Here is a 23,515-nt window from a genome sequence, read left to right on the forward strand (position 1 = left end):
CAAAATTACTCTAATGGGGCACAGAATTCTACACAAGAGTCAGGGAAATAGTACTCACTACATTCAAGAAAGCTTGAACATCTATTCAAATTACTCTGGTTGGTATCCTGAGCTTATCTTTGCACAAACAATACTTGGTACTTCCTACTTATTGTGCTGCACTGACATCAAGGAAACAGTTTGGAATTGTGGCACTTATCCAGTACGTTGGGTCGCATCAACAAGAATGAAAATATGCAAAATCCTAAGATGTCAGCATTTTGTATCCCAATACAGAATTGGACGCATTTACTTCAAAATGTCTGTTAAAGTATCTCATTCTCCAGGCTGTGTGGAGTTTTTATAACATATAAATATATAAAAATGGAGACACTATGGCAGCTAAGAATTTATACAAAACCTAAATCAAGGAAGATTTTTTTTTAAAAACTTGCACTAGAATCTGCATGATCCATGAATCAACAATGATTTCAAAATAATTTAAGCAGAATACAAAGGATCAAGTATAAAATCATGTTATTGATTACAGCATCTAACAATGGTTCAAATGTATTAAAATGAGTCATAACACGCTGATGCAAAATTTCATTTCATTTTCACTAAAATTGTAATTAATTCCACTGTTGCATCTGAATACTGTGGCAATGCAACGCAATTTACATGTTTACCATGGCACTTAAATTCCTCAGAGATTGGGGAGGGGGTTCTGCTATAATTTTACATGTTTACTTCAAGAATATACGTGGCAATCTACAGAATGAATCAATATGACAATATTTTTAAACCAATAACCAACCTTGTCTACATGACAATGACTTATACAAATTTATGTCAAAAGGGTTTATGCAACAATCTGACATCACTGCCAAATATAGTGTACAACTCTTATTTTGTGAAATAGTTTAATAGCTCATTCTAATAAGTCTTCTATTGTGTCCAGAATGAAGACAGAAATAACAGTTTTGCATTATTACTCACCTAGCACTGAACTCCACAATTCTGCTTAGTGAGCTTAAAACTGCAATTAAAAGTTAGGATTGTAATCATAAAAAAATTTGGCTTCTTTTAGGCTTCAATCCCCTGGCAACACTAACATTTTGGACAACTACTGATGCATGCCTGCAATACATCCAAAAATTGTACAAAATTAGAATCAATTGTAAGCAATTTCTTCAGATTAGTCTTCCATACCATGCACCATTACTGTAGTTTTCAGTTCTAAACAAAATGGTGGAGTTTTTTCCAGATATTACTTTAAGGGTTAAGATAAGTTAAACTTCAAGGCTTTGGCTCATTTAGCATTATGAGATTTGACTCAAGGTAACTTAAGATGTGGCATGCAATTAGAAGCAAACTGCCAGGTACATTTTGAATAGGTGACACCATCAATATGAATTTCCTTGGCTTTCTAGGTACTCAGTGAGCAATAATAATTCTTCTGAGCAATTATCATCTGATATACAAAGCTTTATAAGAATCATATGGTCTACAATACAAAGGGGGTCATTGCCAGAACCAGTTGGGAAAAAAAAATCATCACTTTGTACATATTTTTCAGTGCATTCTGTTTTTCCCCTTCACTTCCATATTTTCCCCATATTTCAAGCAGTTAGGGAAATAAAACAAATGCTGGACTTTGGTCCAATTTAATAACTAGTTTCATTTTCATACTGCCTTAATATAAACCAAACCTAAAAGACCCGCCACCACCAATGTTCCCTAGATCAGGAACATACAAACAGAAAACAAAGTGACTGCATAAACCAATGTTCTCTTTAAGATACATGTTCTTTAAGATATATGTATCTTCAAGGGACTGTGCAGTGCAACAAAAAGCAAAGAGAAACTGGAAGGAAGATTATAAATGGGTTTCATTCCCATAAAGGGACTGCTCTCAAAATTCCAGTAAGGTTAACCATTACTGCTATTGTAAAATGCCCGCCAGTCTGTACATATGGAATCACCCAGCCTGTCTCAATTGCAATTGTCCTTGAGAGTTGGAAGAAGGCACAAGTGCCAGCAAGGTTTAACATTCTGCTTATATGAAAAATTAAAGTCACCACTTCAAATTACAATGCAATAATTTTGCAAAAGAGAAACAAACATTGAAAAGCTCACCCAAAAATGTACCAGGATTTTCCCCTCCAGTTCATGTGAACTGGGGTGTTACGCAGTTCAAAATAACTTCCCCCACCTCTTCCTACAAATGGAAATTTAACATCTGAGACGAGTCCAACTGACCTAGAAGTGGCCCATATAACCCAGGTGCAGATGTTTGCGAAAATGTTTAAATATTCACTACATGCCCTCTGAAATACCCTACATTTTCAAGTCAAACTTTGCCCAATTTTACTGACGTTAGGTGATAGCTCTACATAAAAAGTCTAAATTTAGGAACGCAGTTCAATTTCACAATCCTCAGCAATGTGAAGGTAGTTTAATAATAGTCAATGAATATACCATAACCATCATTCATTAATTATTTTTATTAATTATTTTATCCCCCTTCTTATCACTTTTTTTTAATCCTTTTTCCCAACCGCCCCGTCCCCACATGCCACCCCCCTAAAGGACCATGTCACTTGTTTTTATGTTGTTCTTTCAGAGTGCTGACCCTTGTTCTGCTATTCACATTCTGCTTTCTTACCTTTATGCCACCATCAGCACATTATTCAGACCTTACAAATGTCATTAACACTCCCTTTGTCTTGTGTCCATGACATATGTCAATCGCTCCTTAGTCCCTACCTATCACTTACCTTCTATCCTGCTTTACCTGCTCCACCCCCTATAAATTCCATCACTTTCTACTTCTCTTTAGCTCTGGAGAAGTCATATGGATTTGAAACGTTAACTCTGTTTCTCTGTCCACAGATGCTGTCAGGCCTGCTGAGTTTTTCCAGCTTTTTTTGTTTTTATTCCTGCAACCAAGACCTGGGATTGAGAGAATTGACCTTCACCAACCACAACCATCTTTCTTTGTGCTAGGTACGACTCCAACCAGTGGAGAGTTTTTACCCTGATTCCCACTGGCTCCAGCTTTGCTAGGGCTCCTTGATGCCACATTCAGTCAAATGTGGCCTTGACATCAAGGGCAGTCACGCTCACCTTACCTCACCTCTGGCATTCAGCTCTTTTGTCCATGTTTGGATGAAGGGTGTAATGAGGCCAGGAGCTGAATGGCCCTGGCGGAGCTCAAACTGAGCATCGGTGAGCAGATTATTTCTTAGTAATGGCCGCTTGATAGCACTGTTGATGACACCTTCCATCACTTTGCTGATGATCGAGAGTAGCCTGATGGAGTGGTAACTGGCTGGATTGTCCTGCCTTGTGTAGATAGGACATATCTGGGCAATTTTCCACATTGTCGGGTAGATGCCGTTATGTGTTGCAGCTATACTGGAACAGATTGGCTATGGGACTTGGCTAGTTCTGGAGCACAAGTCTTCAGTACTATTTCCGGAATGTTGCCAGGGCACACAGCCTTCGTGGTATCCAGTGTCTTCAGCCATTTCTTGATATCATGCAGAGTGAATTGAATTGACTTGACGAAGACTGGCATCTGTGACGCTGGGAACCTCAGGAGGAGGCTGAGATGGATCATTAACTCGGCATTTCTGGCTGAAGATGGTTGCAAATGCTTTGCCTTCTCTTTTACTAAACTCCCCCATCATTGAGGATGGGGATATTTGTGGAGCCTCCTCCTCCAGTTATTTGTTTAATTGTCCACCACTATTCAAGACTGGATGTGGCGGGACTGCAAAGCTTAGAGGTCTATAGGTACAGTTTTTAAAATACAAAATACAGTATCTTCAACTCATTAAATTATCATGTTAATTATTTCATTTTGGATTCATAATAGCTTTCTGCTCACCCTTCATAACCTCCACTGTGGCCTGCTGATCATATCCCAATGTGCTGATGCTGCACATTATTGTGCTACAGCATCAATAATAATTCCTAACACACGCCTTGTATTTGAAGGTTACAGCAACAATTTGTATCTATATAGGACTTTAGATGAGTAAATTGTTTCAAGGCATTTCACTGGAGCGTTATCAAAGAAAATATGATACCAAGCTACCTGAGGAGTTATTATGGCAGATAACCAAAAGCTTAGTCAAGGGGTAGGTGTTAAAGAACATCTTAGAGGGGGTCAGAGAGAGGGAGAGAGGTCCAGTTTGGAATGAGTTTTTGCAAACTCTTGTGTTTGTCTTGGGCAGTGAAAATGGAGAAGATAAAAGGGCAGGTGTTGCATCTTCTGCACTTGTATGGAAACGTGCCGTGTGAAGAGGAAGGGAGTTTCAAGGTGACTGAGGAGCGGATTAGGATGTTGTGGAGGGAACAATCCCTTTGGAATGTAAAAACAATATGTATATATTTAAAATGCATTTAAATAGTGAGCTACTAAAGCGATAAGTTTTAATGGAAGATGGGCACTTTTCCCTTGGTCTGGGAAGTGTCCTGCAGTCAGCATCACGGTGAAGCAGTCTGGGAAGAGTGGCCTGCAATCAGTTGAAAATAACAAGAGTGACATCACAAGACAGCGCGAGAGAGCAGCGGAGGAATCAGAACCAGCGCGAGTGCAGGGAAGCTTCAAAAAGTGACGCCAGCACAAAGGTGAGAGCTGATAGGCGAGTAGTAGTTAAGTGTTTTTCTCCAGTTTAAAATAGATTAAGCTAAGGAAAGGTAAGAGTTCTAGGTTTTATTTAAAGTACGTAACTAATTTTTTTATTGTGTTTAACTTAAAGTAAAGGTTTTTATCAACAAGAGGCATGGCAGGGCAGCTCAGTCCCATGTTACATACCGCCTGCAACATGTGGGAAGTCCTAGAAGCTCCTTGTGCTCTGACCAGCCACGTGTGCAGGAAGTGCCACCAGCTACAGCTACTTGAGCTCCGAGTTTCAGAGCTTGAGCGGCAGCTGGAGGCACTGAGGTGCATCTGCGAGGCTGAGTGTTTTGTGGATAGCACGTTTTTAGACATGGTGACCCCACAGCTTATGGAAGTGAAAACAGAGAGGGAATGGGTGACCATCAATCAGAAGAAAGGTGTCAAGGCAGGTAGGCAGGAAATCCCCAGGTGCATCTCACTCGAGAACCGTTTTGGTGTGTTGGAAAACGGTGAGAGTGATGGCTCCTCTGGGGAGTGCAGTCACGCTCATGGCACAGAGTGGCTCAGCTGCACAGTGGGGGAGGAAAAAGAGGGGAAGAGCAATAGTGGTAATAGTGGTAGGAGACTCGATAGTAAGCGGAACAGACAGGCGTTTCTGCAGCCATAGAAGTCACTCCAGGATTGTATTTGCCTCCCTGGTGCCAGGGTCAAGGATGCCACTGAATGGCTGCCGGGCATTCTAAAGGGGGAGGGCAAACAGACAGCGAGCGTGGAACATATTGGTACCAAGGACATAGGTAGAAAGAGGGATGAAGTCCTGCAAGCAGAATTTAGGGAGCTAGGAAGCAGATTAAAAAACAGGACCTCAAAAGGTAATAATCTCTGGATTATTTCTTGCGCCACGCGATGGTGAGTATAGAGATAGGTGGTTAGTCCAGATGAATGTGTGGCAGAAGAGATGGTGCAGAAGGGAGGGCTTTAGATTTCTGGGACAGTGGGACTGGTTCTGGGAGCGGTGAGACCTGTACAAGGCGGACGGGTTGCACCTAACTGGAATGGGGCCAACATCCTTGCGGGGAGGTTTGCTAATGCTGTTCGAGAGGGTTTAGACTAACTTGGCAGGAGGATGGGATCCTGAGAGGAGTTTCAACAGGGGGAGATACACAGCCAAAATTAGAAGAGAGAGCAAGTGAGTCTGAAAGGCATAGAAATTATAGGCCAGTTAAGACACAAGGGAGTTTGGCACGTTTGGATGGTATTTATTTTAATGCAAGGAGTCTGACGAATAAGGAAGATGAGCTGAGGGCACAAATTAACACATGGAAGTATGGTGCTATTGCTGTCACAGATACATGGTTGAGAGGGGGCAGGATTGGCAGCTCAATATTCCAGGATATAGGATTTTCAGGCGAGACAAGGGAGGTGGTATAAGGAGGGGGAAATCACAATATTGATCAGGGAATCAATTACAGCAGTAAGGAGGAATGACATCTTAGAAGACTCCTCAAATGAAGCCATATGGGTAGAACTGAAAAACAAAAAAGGAGCAATCACATTGCTGGAAGTGTACTATAGGCTCCCAAACAAACAGTCAGAGAGAAATAGAAGAGCAGCTTTGTCGGCAAATTTCAGAGAAGTGTAAAAATAATCGGGTAGTAATAGTGGGGCTTTCAACTTCCCCAACATTAACTGGGTTAGTCATAGTGTGATAGGTTTAGAGGGAGCTGAATTCTTAAAATGCATCCAGGAGAGCTTTTTAAGCCAGTACATAGAAGGTCCTACAAGAGAGGGGGTGGCCTTGAACTTAAATTTAGGGAATGAAACCAGGCAATTGGTAGAAGTATCAGTGGGGGAACATTTTGCAGATAGTGATCATGATTCCGTTAGATTCAAGATTGTTATGGAAAAGGACAAGGATGGGCCAGAAATCAGATTACTAAATTGGGGGAAGGCCGACTTTAATAAGATCAGATATGATTTGGCCAGAGTGGACTGGGAGCAGCTACTTTTAGGTAAATCTGCATCAGAGCAGTGGGACTCATTCAAGAAGGAAATAGGAAGAGTACAGGGCCAACATATTCCAGTAAAGATAAAGGGTGGGGCTAACAAATTCAGGGATCCCTGGACACGAGGGATATACAGGATTGGATAAATTAGAAAAAGGGAGGCTTATGGCAGCTATCGAGGGCTCAAAACAGCGGAAGCCCTAGGGGAGTATAGAATGTGTGGGGGAGAACTTAAAAAGGAAATTAGGAGAGCAAAAAGGGGGCATGAATATATATTGGCAGGTAAAATAAAGGAAAATACAGTTATTTTACAAGTACATTAAGGGTAAGAGGATAACTAGGGAAAGAGTAGGGCCCATCAAGGACCATAGTGGTAAAGCGTATGGGGAGCCGGAAGATGTAGGTAGGGTTCTAAATGAATATTTTGTGTCGGTATTCACAAGTGAAAGGGACGACATGGGTATGGAAATCAGGCAGAAGGACTGTGATATAATTAAATAAATTAGCATGGAGAGGGAGGAGGTTCGAAGTGACCTGGCAGGCTTAAAAGTAGATAAACCTCCAGGCCCGGAGGAAAAGTATCCCAGGCTGTTGAGTGAGGCAAGGGAGGAGATAGCAGGGGCGCTGGCAATAATTTTCAATATCTCTCTGACCACAGGAGAGGTGCCAGGGGACTGGAGGACAGCCAATGTGGTACCGTTATTCAAGAAGGAAGGAAGAGATAAACTAGGAACTACAGGCCAGTCAGTCTAACCTCAGTGGTGGGGAAAATATTGGAAGCAATTCTGAGGGACAGAATTAATCTACACTTGGAGAGGCAGGGATTAATCAAGGACAGTCAGCATGGTTTTGTTCAGGGGAGATCATGTCTGACCAATTTGATTGAATTTTTCAAAGAGGTGACCTGGTGTGTAGATGAGGACAATGCATTTGACGTACCCTACTTGGGCTTCAGCAAGGCTTTTCATAAGGTCCCGCATGGGAGATTGATAACGAAGGTAAGCGCCCATGAGATCCAAGGCAATTTGGCAAATTGGATTCAGAATTGGCTGAGTGGCAGGAAGCAGAGGGTGATGGTCGAGGGTTATTTTTGTGACTGGATGCCTGTGTCCAGTGGGGTTCCACAGGGATTGGTGTTCGGTCCCTTGCCGTTTGTGGTATATATATATATATATATATATATATATATAAGAGATTTAGGAGTGTTGATAAGTAAGTTTGTGGATGACACTAAAATTGGTAGGGTGGTAGATAATGAGAAGGGTAGCCTTAGATTACAAGAGGATATAGATGGGCTGGTCAGATGGGCTGATCAATGGCAATGGAATTTAATCTGGATAAGTGTGAGGTGATGCACTTGGGCGGGCAAACAAGGCACAGGAATACACGATGAATAGTAGGACCCTGAGAAGTACCAAGGTTCAGAGGGACCTTGGTGTGCATGTCCACCGGTCCCCTTAAGGTAGCGGAGAGGTAGATAAGGTGGTTAAGAAGACATATGGGATACTTGCCTTTATTAGCTGAGGCACAGAATATAAGAGCAGGGAGGTTATGCTGGAACTGTATAAAATGCCGGTTAGGCCACAGCTAGAGTATTGCATACAGTTCTGGAATCCGCACTATAAGAAGGATTGATTGCACTAGAGAGTGCAGAGGAGATTTACCAGGAGGTTGCCTGGGCTGGAAAGTTTTAGTTATGAGGAGAGATTGGTTCGACTGGGGTTATTTTCCCTGGAGCAGAGGAGATTGAGGGGGGACATGATTGAGGTGTATAAAATTGAGGGACATAGATAGGGTAGACAGGAAGGAACTTTTCCCCTTGGTGGAAGGATCAATAACCAGGGGGCATAGATTTAAGGTAAGGGGCAGGAGGTGTAGAGGGGATGTGAGGAAAAATTTTTTCGCCCAGTGGTTGGTGGGAATCTGGAAGTCACTGCCTGAAAGCGTGGTACAGGCAGAAACCCTCATAACATTTAAGAAGTATTTGGATGTGCACTTGCAATGCTGTGGCATACAAGGCTATGGGCCTAGTGCTGGAAAATGGGATTAGAGTAGTTCGGTACTACTTTGATGGGTGCAGACTTGATGGGCTGAAGGGCCTTTTTCTGTGCTGTAGACCCCTATGACTCTTACATACTTAAAATTATTTATCATATATAGTCGAGGAATAGTCAATCTCGTGTCAAAAGTCGACCCTAGCTTTTGATGGACAGTAGAAGGTGTTTTTGTTTCATGTTTTTTGTACAAGGCTATGCAAAAGTAGTGCAAACACAAATAACTACCAGTATTCATAATATCCTGATGTTATAGTCATATGTCCAATGCTATTAGATTACCTACATTTTAAACAGTTAGGTAGTGAGTAGTGTTGGAGAAGGAAACAGTTAACTCAAAAGGAGTTCAAATGGTAATTATTAGTTAACAAACTAAGTACCCATTTGGTATATATAAAAAGGGAAAACAGGCGAGACAGTAATCCTGTTGAGTTTTATGCACCAAAAATAAAACTTTTGTTTGAAGAAACCAGTCTGGGTCTTTATCTTATGGCCAAGCAGATATTAGGACGTTATCAGTGGTGGCAGAGGATGGTTCCTGCTTGTAAGTAAAAGATTGGAAACTAAGCTAAGCTTTCTTCAGACAAAAAACTGTATTTGGAGTTAACTTTGAGAAGAGTGGTTTGGAGTAACTTTGGAGAATGACTGAATCAAAATGTAGAGTTTTGGGGTATGCTTACCCAGCGATGTTTTCTGAGACTGATCCATATGAGCAATGGAAGAATTGTTAGAATCATATCTCTCAATACTGAAGTTTTATTTTACAAAATGGAAGAACCTGGCATGATCTGATCATCTGGATGCTAACCTGGGATTTTTTTTTTTAAAAGGTGATAAATTCAACTTGGAATTGTAAACAAGCAGGCCTCTTCTAAGAAATCACCTGATCTATATGGTACTTGAGAATGAGTTGTTTACTGTGTTGAACTGCAAAGCACTTTACTTAATGAAAGGCTAGGAGTCAAAAAAGGCAGTCATATGGGAAACAGGGAAAAAACTTGAACCTGCTAGTTTAGAAGGTAGTTGTTGGAGAACAAGCTGAGGAAAGAAGGCTACTTTGACTGGTTCTCTTTCTACCTTGCCTAAATTTGTGTGAGGCTATCAACCTGTAGCCAGATAACCCTCATCTGAGTGTAACTAGTCTGCATTTGGACCTGCAATCAGAGAGTTAGTGAGAACTTCCAAGCATCCACCAGGACCAGCTTCACACAAGAGAACTCCAGGTCGACAGCATTGAGAGCCTGCAGACTTTACCCTTTATTTTATAATGCCCTTTCCCCCAAAGCATAGAGACTTGGCGCTTTCGTTACCATACAAAAGCAAAATAAGATGCAAAGTATTTTCAGAGGTGGTGCCTGAGCATTTGAACACGGATGAAGGTTGGAAACGTTATTAGATTTTATGGATAAGATCTACCAGAAGGTGACTTATTAAGTGCCTACGAAGCGTGGTCAGATTTTGACAAATTTAGAAAGTTGGAGGATAGTTCCATAGAAGATTACATAATGGAATTCAGTCAACTATATGCAAGATTGGGGAATTTCTAAACAGAATTTTTGCAATCAGTGCTGGTATTTAAGTTACTAGACCGTGCCAAAGTATCAAATATAGACAGACTTCTAGTTTTGACGGGAATTAAATTTGCTGAAAGAGACACACTGCTAGAACAGATGTCTGAAGCTCCTTTTAAAAAAATTCCTCTGAAAATATTCCTTTCTGGCAGCGTACATGGCACAAATGGGTCATTCAGCAATAAGACAGAAAATGGAGGATACAATGTTAATAGGATGGCAAGATAGTTTAGAAACAGGACACAGGCATCAATATGGAAGAAGATTTGTAACTAGAAACAATGAGGAAAGAAGCACCTTTGACAATTATGGCAGGAGAAAAGAATTGGGGAACTCCAACAAAAGAATGAACACCAGAAATGCCCAGGGTGTGGTCAATCAATGTTTTAGATGCAATTCGAAATACTATTATCCAATGAACTGTCCTAAACGATATAAAATGGTGTTCAAAATTAAACATAAGACAGGCTTAGAAGATGATGGAGATACTGACCAAAAAGAGAGCATTGTATTAGCTACAAAAAGTTTCAGCCTGGTGTGAATGTCTTGGTTGCAGAGACCTTCAACTGTGCGGTGCTTGATAGCAAATGCACGTCTACTGTGTGTGGAATAAACAGGTTAAAATGCTACCTGGACTTAAATGACAAGGACCAAAATAAGGTTAAGGAATTTGAGTTCCACCAGTTTTAGATTTGGAGATGATAATACTCTAAAATCTTTAAAAAGGGTAGTGACTTCCTGTAAGATAGCTGGAGTCAATCATTTCATCAGTTAGGATGTAGTATCCAGCAAAGTACCATTACTGTTGAGCAGGCCATCGATGAAGGAAGTGCCAGTGAAATTAATCATGGAGAAAAACAAGGCCATTGTCTTTGGAAAACATATGGATTTGCAATTTACACAATCTGGACATTACTGTATTTCTTTAATGAAACTGAGAGTGTTTAATGAGACATCATATGCAAACCTATGTGATGGTTTTGAGCGCAGGAGGGTTTATAATATTTCTTATGGGGGAAAATAAATGTTGCCCTTTGGCATGGGAAGCTAAAAAGATAAGAGTTGTAGAAAGTACGTCGGCAGTGGAGACGCTCACTCTTGTTGAGGTGGTGGATCCGGCATTCTTCATATCAAAGATGCTGGCAAAATTTTAAATGGAAAAGAGTATTCAGGAATTGTCCTATCAGATGTCAAATAGATGATAAGTCACTTTGGGACAATGTTCACTCTACAAAATGTGTTAACAAAGAGATTGTGAATTGACATTGCAATTTCATTAAACTTGATGCTAGAGAATTAGAAGATTGCCACAGTCAAATGAATTGATAGCAGCTACCAATTGTCCAACTGCTTCACGAAGAGGAGCAAGCTCCAAAAAATTATTGGTGATCTGCAAAGGAGGACATAGTTTCCTTTGAGAAGACAAAGTTTTTTGTGTGGACATTGCTATACATGTTTATTTTCCTAAGGGGGAATAAGGAGGATTTATTGAATGGAAAATATATATATTGTTGTTTGTGTTGTGGTAAAAAGAATCCATTTTTTTTTGATTATATATTTAAATGTTACTTTCATCTTAAGAGGGGAATCTGTTGGGAAAGGAAACAGTTAACTCACAAGGTGTTCAATTGGTAATTATTAGTTAACAAGTTAAGTACCCATTTGGTGTGTATAAAAAAAGAAAACAGGTGAGACAAAGATCCTGTTGCATTTTATACAAAAAACCCTGTTTAAAGAAGCCAGTCTTGGTTTTTATTTTGTCAAGCAGGTATTGTGACTTTGTCAAGTAGATGGGAGAGGATGACACTACAATTAGGGTAAATTAAAGGGTGGGTAAATCTACAACAAGGATTTATAAGTGGAATATGGAGATCAAATGTGGCTTTGCTCTCATCGTAGCCAAGAAGAAATTTAGGCTACAGCTACCACTGCTTATACTGGTAAATATTCTACATGTTTTAATACAACAGTTTCCCTCTAACATGCCTGGATTTCAACTCCTCATAATACTAGTATAAAAGTCAGCCCCCTACTTTTTGCCTAAAAAGTCTAAGAAAACTTTTCCTTGTACATGAGTATATATAATAAAACAGTTGAACATTTGCTCATCTTAGAAAACATCTGATGCTGTTATAGACTGCTGTAAGCAAGGAGGTGGGAGAAAGATGACAACAATTTCTTTCTCAAGATATCATTCCTAAAATATTCAATCACAATTGCTCAACGTCATCTACATATTCCTGCTTAACTTGGACACTACATGTAAAACCTAGAGCATAAAATGGACTTTCACAGATTTTTATGATATGCAGGGGATGGGGGTTTGATACTATTTGTCCACTGAATTTTACAGTACATTTTTAAATTTGATCAGGGCACCTTTATACTTTGCAGGCACAGCAACTATGTACAGAAGTGAAAATACATACCAGGTAATAAGTTATCCGGAACCTCTTAACCTCTCAAGTTTAAACCTGAGGCAAATTTGACTTTGATTTTTTTTTAATCTTCACTATCTGCTCTAAACTGTCACATAGTCAATTTGGATCCAAAATCTAATTTTCACTGACAACAGAGAAGAAAAAAAAACCCAATCATTCCATTCTACACATAAATTGGTACTAGCCCAAATCACACCTGCCCCTTACGAGACAATTGTATATTGCCATAAGAGTTTAAAGTGCTAACAGTATTTCAACCACAGGTTAATAACTAAAACTATTTTTGTAGAACTGCCCTAGCAAGAGCAAAAAGGCTTGTTTGTGGTACCTCAGCGTACTTGTGCAAGGTAAACACTGAATGGCATAATGTTGGTTCAGTGTAATAAAAAAGACTTGTATTTTGATTCGCACAAAGCCAGTAACAGTAAGTAAAATAGTTAGCATCTGCAGAAACCAAGCCACTACATTCTGAAACAAATTCTTACTCTCATAATTGTTTATTTTAAATAGCGTATTCTGAGGCACTTTTATCTGGAGAGTACCATCAACCTCAAATTCCCCACCCTCCATCAACATCTCTCAAGTAAAGGAGGTAACTCCAGATTTCCAATGCGAAAGCTGATCCAGAGTTTCATGCCAGTAAATTAAGCAGCTCTTTTGCTCCCCACTCGAAGTGCAAAGTAGGTTCTGCTTGTCTGCATGCTTGAGTTGTGATGCTACATTGCATCATTGCACAAGCACACAAATGCAAAGGATTAATTTTATGTTCATTCCGAGGCCCTAATATTAATTAAAATGTTAAAAGTTAGTTTCAGTGAACCAAATGCCACCTTTTCCCTTCAAAATTGCACAGTGACTGATTAATAGTGCAGAGATTAAAGTTCAAAGAACAAGGTTTATGCAGATATTTATCCAATTACATATACATAGCTATTAAAAATGTCAGACTGAGGAAATTATAGGCCCACAATAAAAAAATTAAAAAAATAGCCCTCAACAAGAGGAGAATTGTGCTGGACGTACAACTTCTACTTTACATATCAGTTCTGATTTGGTAAGCATGCTTCTAACTTGCACAATTGTGTCAGCAATGGAACTGGCTGCCATCTAAATGACTAAACAAAAACAAGTTGGTGGGAGGGAAAAAAGGTTCATCTTAACTGGAAGAAACAAGGCTCAAGTTGCAAATGCCTTGTGGTCTTGTCTGAAGCAGAACACCAATTGGTCAACAAAGAAGTCAAAACAATTTGACTTAAAATGATATACTAAAAGAAAAATTTTGAAGTGATTCCAATATAAACATCTGCAAAATTCACTGTATTCTTTTCCTTCCTCCTTTGTTCCAGATTTACTGAATACTGCAGGGCTAATTGTAGAGAAAATACCAATGATATACAGCTAGCAATAGTTCAGAAATATATCTGTTGAAATCAAATTTAACTGACTATTAAACCTTAATTTTAAAAATAGTTGATGTAATGCCTCCCTGAATCAAACTTGGGTGGATCACTGCTTGAAGAATAGTTGTAAAAAGACTAATTTTGTTCTGAGTAACATAAACATTTTATTTCTTGTTCATTCAAAAAAATTATGAAATGTTTGCAGAATGATATTCGCATGCAAAATATCCTTACAATATGCCATATTCAACATCTAATGACTCTCCCTTTGGCATGCAAATGCCCATCACCAAATTATTTCAACATTGTTCCAAAGCAGTCATGACTTGGGCTGCAAACCATAATTCCACTAAAAGCATGTCTTGTCCAGCATACAACTCTTCAAGCAAATTCTTTTATTCAGTAAGAAAGCATCATTTTATGCAATGTTCTTCTTCAGTACAGTAGCCTTGTACTTCAACGGACAAATAATAAGTCACCCAGAATCTTCAATATTGTGAAATCTACAACTGCAGGACAAACAATGATTTCATCTGCAACAATGTTTCAGATATCACATATTTACAATCCCAATGTCTACATAAAATATATTAGCTGGAGAAAATGCTTTCAACCTATCACTGGGGCATTCTAAACACATAAAAGCAGCATGCTATGCCCAGAGCTTCAAAAAACAAAAAAATAACTACAAGTATGGCTGATAAACCTAAGAATCTTTACATCAACTGTTTTCTATATCTCTGGAAGCTTCTATACAACAGAACAATTTTGAACCAGTTCCACCATCATAAGAATACAGAGTGCTGACTTCTGCAGCCTCATAGGATCAGCTTCGATGTTTTGAGCATGCTCAGTTGAGGTACTTTCTCTGCAAAGTCAGCCATTTCATGGTTTTAACTGCTGGGACAGATAGGAGGCCCTGCCATTTGGAAGCTAAACCAGATGCAGCACTTCACCATTGTATAACAATACTACAAGACCAGCTGTTTTACTTTACTACGAAAAAGTACTGCAATAAAATTATGAAAATAAAATCTATAAAGATTGAAATGGAAGTGTATTCTTTCCAGCAAGAAATTGAATTAACAGGCCTAGTATTTCAACAGACTGCTTCAAATCTAGTGGTACAAAAGATTTCTGTAACTCCACAAGAGTTATGACAAGAAACAACATTTCAAAATGTGATGTTTCAAAAGAGAAGCACACTTAACAACAGTTCTTCCCCAGAGTTTCAGAATCCTGCATACCTTCAAGTAAGCTGCATGCCAATGCCATAGGACATTTTGGCTAGTCACAGATTAAAAACACAGTACCTTATCGACAGTCTAGAGAAATGAAGTGGGCTTGAAAGAAGAACGTGGTTATACTGATTATTAAAGTTGCAGAAAATAATCAATGTTCCATTGAAAGTTTTATACCAAAAATAAGCTGTACCAATTTTCAGTATTGCAAAAAGGATCATGCTTAATAACTGCAAGAAAATGTAATGATCTGAGTGATCAATTGTAACTTCACAGTAACCTGCTATATATGACCAAAGCAGTAATGGGTCCAATTGACACCACTACAATGTGTCCACTTATTTTCTAATACGTTTAGATTCAAATAAATAGCAAGATCTCAATATACTAAACAGGTAATGCATATCATTATAAAAAGCTTTACATATAGCCCAAACTAGTTGATGTTATTACATTAAAAACTAGAGTTCAATTTTGATTTTTTATTAAAACAATATTGCACATCTAATTAGAGGAGGGAGAGCTTTAGATTCTGGGACATTGGGACTGGCTCTGGGAGAGATGGGACCTGTACAAGCCAGACTGATTGAATCTGAATAGAGCTGGGACTGAGCTCCTTGCAGGGTGCTTTGCTAATGCTGTTGGGGATGGTTTAAACCCACTAGGCAGAGGCGTGGGAACCAGGAGGAATTATTAGAGAGAAATACCAGGGTGCACAAAATACTGCGACACAGACAGATAGCACTAGAATAGAGAATAGTAAGCGAGAAAGTAATAGCGGCTAGGTAATGGTTAAAGTGCATGCATATCAAAGCACGGTGCATGGTAAATAAGACTGGTGAGTTACAGGTGCAGATTACCATGTGAAATGACAATGTTGTGGCTATAAGAGAGAACTGGCTCAAGGAAGGGCAGGATTGGGTGTTAAATATTCCTGGATACAATGTTTTCAGGAAAGACAGGAAAGTAAGAAAAAGGAGGGGCGGCAGTATTGATTAAGGAGAGCCACTGCAGTGAGGATGTCCTGGAGGGGGTCAAGGACAGACCGATTTGGCTAGTGCTAAGGAACAAAAAAGATGCAATTACGTTGCTCGGTGTAGTCTATAGGCCACCAACTAGTGGGATGGGTGTAGAGGAACAAATCTGCAAGGGAATTAGAGTGGTGCAAAAATTATACAATAGTTATAATGGGGGTCTTTAATTATTTGAATATAAACTGGGATAGTGGTAATGTAAAGGGCAGAGAGGGGCAAGAGTTCCCAGAGTGTGGTCAGGAGAATTTTCTATAACAGTGTGTGTCCAGAACAATGAGAAAAAGGGCACTGCTAGACCTGGAATGAGGTGGGACAAGTAGGTCAAGTGTCGGTGGGAGAACATTTAGGGGACAGTGATCATAGTCATTCTAAGTCTTATGATACAATGGAAAAGGACAATGAACAATCCAGAGTAAGAATAATTAACTGTGGGAAAGCCAATGTCAATGGGATTAGAACGGATCTGGGCCATATAAATTAGAGCCAAAGGTTGGCAGGAAAAACGGTAGCTGAACAATGGCTACTTTCAAAGAAGTGTCAGTTCAGCCACAGTCAAGGTATATTTCTTCATAAGGGAAAGTTAGGACAAACAAATCCAGAGCTCCCTGGATGCCAAAGGAGGTAGAAATCAAGATAAAGAAGAAAAAGTATGCTTATGACTGGTGTCAGATAGAAAATACAATTGAGAACCAGGCTGAATACTGAAGGTTCAGGAGGGAGGTGAAAAAGCAAGTAAGAGTAGCTTAGAGGGAGTATGAAAAAAGACTGGCACCTAATATAAGAGAATTCCAAAGTCTCCTACTGGCATATAAATAGTAGTAAAGTGGCAAAAGGAGGATTAGGGCCAATTAAGGACAGGATTTACACATGGAGGCAGGGGGCATGGCTGAGGTGTTAAATGAATACTTTGCATCTGTTCTTACAAAGGAAGCAGATGCATGGTGAAAGAGAAGGACACTCAGTCACTAGAAGGGTTTAAAATTGACAAGGAAGTGGTATTGGATAGGCTAACTGTACTTAAAAACAGACAAGGTACCAGGACCGGATTAGGTGCATCCAAGGATACTGAAGGAAGTGAAAGTGGAAATTGCAGAGGCACTGGCCATAATTTTTCAATCTTCCTTAGATTCAGGGGTACTGGAGAATTGCAAACATTACGCCCTTGTTCAAAAAGGGGTGTAAGGATAAGCCCAGCAACTATGGACCAGTTTAACTTTGGTGGTGGAGAAATTTCTAGAAACTATAATTCAGGACAGAATTAATAGTCACAAGGACAAATGCGGATTAATTAAGGAGAGCCAGCAAGGATTTCTTAAGAGCAAACCGTGTTTAACTAATTTGCTGGAGTTTTTTGAAGAGGTAACACAGAGGGTTGATAAGGGCAATGCTGTTGATGTGGTGTATATGGACTTCCAAAAGGCACTGCCACACAACAGACTTGTGAGAAAAGTTGTAGCTCATGGAATGTAAAGAATGGTAGCAACATGGATATGGAATTAGCTGAATGACAGAGTAATGGTGAAGGGACGTTTTGGAGACTGGAGGATGGTTTGCAGTGAATGTCCCTGACCTTCGCGTACAGAGAACAGTTTCAAAATTCACAGACGATACAAAATTTAAAAGCATTGTAAACTATGAAGAGGACGGTGGAGATCTTCAAAAGGACATAGGCATGTTGGTAGAATGGGTGGATTAGTGGCAGATGAAGTTCAATATGGAGAAATGTGAGGTGATACATTTTGGTAGGAACATGGAGAGACAGTATAAAACAAAGGGTACAACTTTAAAGTGGGCGCAGGAGCAGAAGGACCTGGGTGTACATGTACATAAGTCATTAAAGGTGGCAGGACAGGTTGAGAGAGGGCAGTTAATAAAACATATAGTAACCTAGGCTTTATTAATAGGGGTATAGAATACAAGAGCAAGGAGGTTATTTTGAACTTGGAGAAGACTCTAATTAGACCTCAGCTGGAGTATTGCATACAGTTCTAGGCACCACATTTTAGGAAGGATGTGAAGGCATTGGACAGAGTGCAGAAGCAGTTTGCGAGAAAAGTTCCAGGAATAACGATTCAGTTATTAAGTAAGTTTGGAGAAGTTGAGACTTTTCTTTAGAGAAAAGAAGGCTGGGAGATTTGATAGAGGTACTCAAAATCACGAGGGGTCTGGACAGAGTAGATAGGGAGAAACTTCCTACTCGTGAAAGAACTAAGAACAAGGGGGCACAGATTTAAAGTAATTGGCAAAAGAAGCAAAAGCGATATGAGAAGAAACTTTTTCACACAGCAAGTGGTCTGGAATGCAGTGCCTGAGAGCGTAATGGAGGCAGATTCAATCAAGGCATTCAGGATGGAATTAGATGATTATTTGAAAAGAAACAATCTGCAGGGTTACAGAAAGGCGGGAGAATGGCACCAGGTGAAATGCTCATTCAGAGAATCCGTGCTGAGACAATAGGCCGAATGGCCTCCTTCTGCACTGTAACAATTCTGAGAGTCTGTAAACTCATTCACATCTACTTAGTTTTATGTATGCAACAATACATAGATGTAACAGCAATCTAGGGCCAAGTAGTGCTCAAGAGCACTCTGAAAGAGCGTAACTCCAAATTTATTAAAATGAAAGCATACAGAGCTACAGCCACTTTATTTTCATGCTTATCCAAAAGAAAAATGCTACATAATCAATTTCATCACAGAACATTTCTTCTTTCAACATGAAAAAGGAAACCTGAACTAAAAAGGCTAAAATATAACACCAGGTGGAAGGTGTCCATTTTCCCATAAAAGCAAAATAGATTTGCTTTCAGTTTATAGTGACCTGGAAATCTAATCAACTCTTAAGCACTTTCTAAAGTCAGTTTGAAGTCATGCTGGTGTAATACCTCAGGCAACACCAAGCTGAAATGGTGCAAAATAGCTTCGCCAGAAGGCCATACAATGCTCCAATCCAGATCCAAACAGTACCAGGCTCTCAAGTTACAGTACCGATAAATTGCATCATGGCAAAGCAATTAGTTTCAGCCACACCCTTCACCTTCGTTTCTGAGTAAGGTACAGCATCCTTTCTCATCCACATTATGTCCTACACTCCATCAGACAGTGTTTTCCAGCATTTCCTGTTTTGTTTGATTTCCAGCCTCTGCAGCATTTTGCTTTTGCTACAACTCATTTTTAAATTTTTCTTTGGCCTTGCCCACTCACTCATTCTTCATGCCCTCCATTTGCCTTGCATCCTTGCAGTGACTACTCATTCAATACTCGGCTTATCACTTCTTCCACTTTAGCACTGGCAGCTATTCCCTCACCCGCTCTAGAACTTGTTAACGAGTAGCTTCCTCTTTGCCACTTTCTCCCTGCTCTCAAACATCTCAAAACACTGATCTTCGAATGTGCCTTCTGACCCCAAACTAGAATGCCCAATTTTCTCCCCCTTCTCTATGCTGTGTCAATCAGCTCTCCTTCCTCTTTATTTTGTAAAGCACTCAACTTCCCACTCAAACAGCACTGTTTGTTCCACAAGATCACCTCAAATCACAAGTTCATAAAAGAAAATCAACTTCCCTGAAGTTACAAAAAAGATTTTAGAAAGTATTGTTTATCTTAAGTCAATAATCACACAAAAAATATGGTTTAGAAATCATGATACCTGCAGTTTTGGGTTTTCACTCTAAATATTGAATTGTCAGGATCTTGGTGTACTTTCAAACAGCCCCTCACTCCTTATGACTAGGAGTGTGCTTTACCTGCTTGATAGCGGAGTAATTTATAAAAAGTGGGTATATCACATGATCTGTTCGACTTTGGAAGGCAGTAGATTAGCACTTTGTCAGGCTGCAGCTTAGGTTATAAACTGTCGGATTTATTCAACGGTTAATGATAATTAAACAGGAGCAATGACACTGTAAATTTACAGTAGTTACAGGTTTAACTATCCATCCTCAGAAGAACAAAACTAGCAAATAGCAACATTTGGCGCATTCGGCTGCGATGTAAATTAAGCTGGACACAAGTTCACAGAATATAAATGTTTACATGGCTGTTGCTGCTGTTCATATATGGACTCTCACTGCCTAACCATCTCTTTCTGAAGAGATAGTTAAACTGTTCAAGAGGAACCAGAAAGAAGTACTTGCCAAAATGGAAACAAAACCATCACCCTTTGACTCGTTTGGCATTTCCCAGTTAATTGAAGCACACAATGTCTACACTTTTGAGTTAGAGGATATCAAAACAAGCCATTTTCTACGAGTGAACCTGATAAATTCTGAAATAAAAACAAAGTATTTTTTGTCAATGCTTCTGCAGAAATGCACATCAAAAAATCAAAAACATCTTAAATAAGAACCATTTTTGGAATTTCTCCTCTCCTTCCCATTCAATATTATGACCTGATATAGGAAAGAAAGCAAGGAATAATGTGTAGCAGCGTGTTCAACATTTTGGCATAAACATCATTTTGTATTTTAAAAAATAACTACTTCATTTGTCTTATTTATAGGGGCTTTGTTCATCCTATTTTGTTTCAAATTTCCATTAGTTTATATTGGTAAAACTGCTATTTGTTGAAGCACGTCAGGTTACATCATGTTGTAGTAACTGCATAACCAGCACAAAGTCCGGCTGTCTTTGTTTTACTAATCATTTGCATCCCCAGCTTCCAATAACTTTTTTATAGTTTTGAACTACAAACATCATTAAGTCATGCCTTTAGGTTGCCACTTTTCCACCTTCATACGAGAAGCTGAATGCAATGTCATTCTATGCGTGGCATTTAAAAGACACAGTGATAACCAAGGGAATTCAAAGGCAGAGAAGGTAGGGAATGTCAGTGACTTCAAGCAATTGCAATAAAAGCAACTAATGAACTATCTACCAGAAAAAAAGAGAGGGCAGGGTTTCCAATCTGTAGCGGGTTTATAATGTGTCAACTTAATTTGCACCTTGTAAAAAAAACAGAAAAACTGGAAATACACACCAGCCCAGATTTTGTTGTGACAGGGCATTTAACACCATCTGCTATTTGTTGGACTTGCCCGATTTAAGGTTTTAATTTTTTTTAGTGTGGTGAGTTGTGGAACTGCAAGCTGATAACAGTATATTGAGGAAAAACGGGCATCTGGGGCCTGAGTGAACAGGCAAGCAATTGGTTTTCTTCTTAACCAATCAAATTGAAGGATTGTGAAATTAATAGCACGTGGGCAGAAACGTAAATTAAGGGTGGGTCAATTCAGTGTCAAATCAGGTACAGATAAACCAATCTTGCTTTCCTCTATTTAAGAGAAGAAAATTTTTTTTAAAGTTTCACTATTAAATTTGACATTTTTAAAAATATCAAACAAGTAATACCATGAACGAATGAGGCTCCACATTTGTAATAATTAATTTTCAGTGCCAGAGATGGCAAGTGGCGGTAAAGTACAGTCATTGCATCATTAAAAGGGCATTTAGACTCAATATGACAAAATTTAAGATTAGTTCATATCTATTGCACAGATACAACACATTCACACCATTCAATACATTTCATGGGTGAGCCAGGCAGCGAGATGCCATTTTCAGGAAACTAAGAGCAAGCAGCGTAACTAGGACAGCAACCTTTGACTACTGGCATTTAATCATGCACCTGCTCCTCGCTTAAGTTGCTGTACCATTTGCCCATAAATAATTGTCAGTGCCATTAGCTTCACCTTTATTTTGAGAGCATAATCTGGTTCATTAGTATCTCTAAAAAGGTAGATTATAATTTCTGCTGCAGGCTATTTGTCACCACTTGAAAAATGTTGTTTCACCTTAATAGGACTCAGCAAAATGAAGCAGAGAAAGGGTAAACAACAAGTAAAATTGAAGAGTTGAGTGTAGAGTCCTTTCAGAGGAGTTGCTATAATGAGCTTCTGACGCAAGTTATCAGAACAGGTCCCCCACATTCTCTTATTAGCTGATGAACCTGCTGCGTTTCAAAAATCTTGGGTTTCTATTTTAAACTTTTGCATTTTTAGCATTCAAAAACTCCATTCTACTTTATAACTTGTGCACTTAGTTTTTGTATTAGGGACATCATCTGACAAAATTTAAAATTTACACTTTAATGAGCATTTCAAATTAATGTTTGGTGGCTTTTTATGGAACTGTAATTTTTAAATGTTTTTCCCCGAATTGTACAGAAAAATGTATGTTGTGCAGAGATTTGCAGGAAAATAATACTGAAAAGAAAAAGGGGAGAAAAGAAAAAGGGGAGAAAAAAATGAGAATATGTTTCCTCAACATGAAATAACTCTTGTCTGGTCAGGAGGCTTTTTATTGTCTGAATCACTAACTAGCGTGAATGATTAAAACGTTTAATTTTAAATGACAAGAGTATTATTTTATGGATTTAGTTCCCTAGTTCTTCCTTTTAAAGGTCACTCCTTTACAGGCCAAGACTAGTGCTCAACAATCCCTTACCTTCGCTTGTTATGTCCTGGGATCCCGATTATAATTGAAACATTAAGGTGCAACTGGCACCTCACTCAATATCACTGATGCCAGTATGTTAACATAAGTCAGAAGATTATCTTCACTTCATTCAATTAAGGTTTATGATTCCACACTTTGACAACTTAGAACGAGCTGTCAACTGCTGAAAATAAATGCAAATTGAGAAACAGTCAAATAGTTTGAAGGGGCGACTAAGGTACTTGATTTTTGCAAAGCTGTATGAAATTAAGACTACATAAAGATGCTTATGAAAAAGTGCTAGTTAGTGACCTTCTGCAATTGACTCCAAATTGGAAAAGATTTGAACTTTAAATTAGTATGTATTTTGGTCGTCCTCTACAATTCTGGTGGCAGAATCATTATGCAAGCAAGTATTTCAGATCATTTCATGAACATATTTCTATTATAGTTTTCAAATGTAAAGTAAACCCAACTCAAATCAATAGGGCTAGTTTTGTCCAAATTCTTTTTAGAAGGCTAAAGGACAAAATTCCATGAACATTGCAAGGAAACATTTTTAAAGAATTTTATTTGTTAATTTTCTCCAAAACTACTTTAAAATAGGTTTTTTTGGGCGCAACTAAATCTCTTACAAACTGGAAATTTCATGAAACAAGAGAAAGCTTAACACAGAAAGAAACCTCTTACTTACTCAACCATGAGTGTGTTCCAAACGCAAA

The 23,515-nt window shown here is 39.0% G+C and overlaps 1 protein-coding gene across 13 annotated transcripts in view; it reads right to left on the minus strand.

Moving 5' to 3' along the window:
- Window positions 1-23,515, minus strand: part of ehmt1b (euchromatic histone-lysine N-methyltransferase 1b) — a 171,579-nt gene that overhangs the window by 129,356 nt on the left and 18,708 nt on the right. Inside the window, exon 1 of one of the 13 annotated variants that reach the window (XM_041192995.1) lies at window positions 59-141. The exons of the other annotated variants lie outside the window; for them this stretch is intronic. The gene's annotated coding sequence lies outside the window, so the exon portion shown is untranslated. Of the gene's footprint in view, window positions 1-58; window positions 142-23,515 lie in introns of those variants that run through there. 13 annotated transcript variants of the gene reach the window in all.

Source organism: Carcharodon carcharias, chromosome 8 (genome assembly GCF_017639515.1).
Source record: "Carcharodon carcharias isolate sCarCar2 chromosome 8, sCarCar2.pri, whole genome shotgun sequence".
Taxonomy (NCBI): Eukaryota; Metazoa; Chordata; class Chondrichthyes; order Lamniformes; family Lamnidae; genus Carcharodon; species Carcharodon carcharias.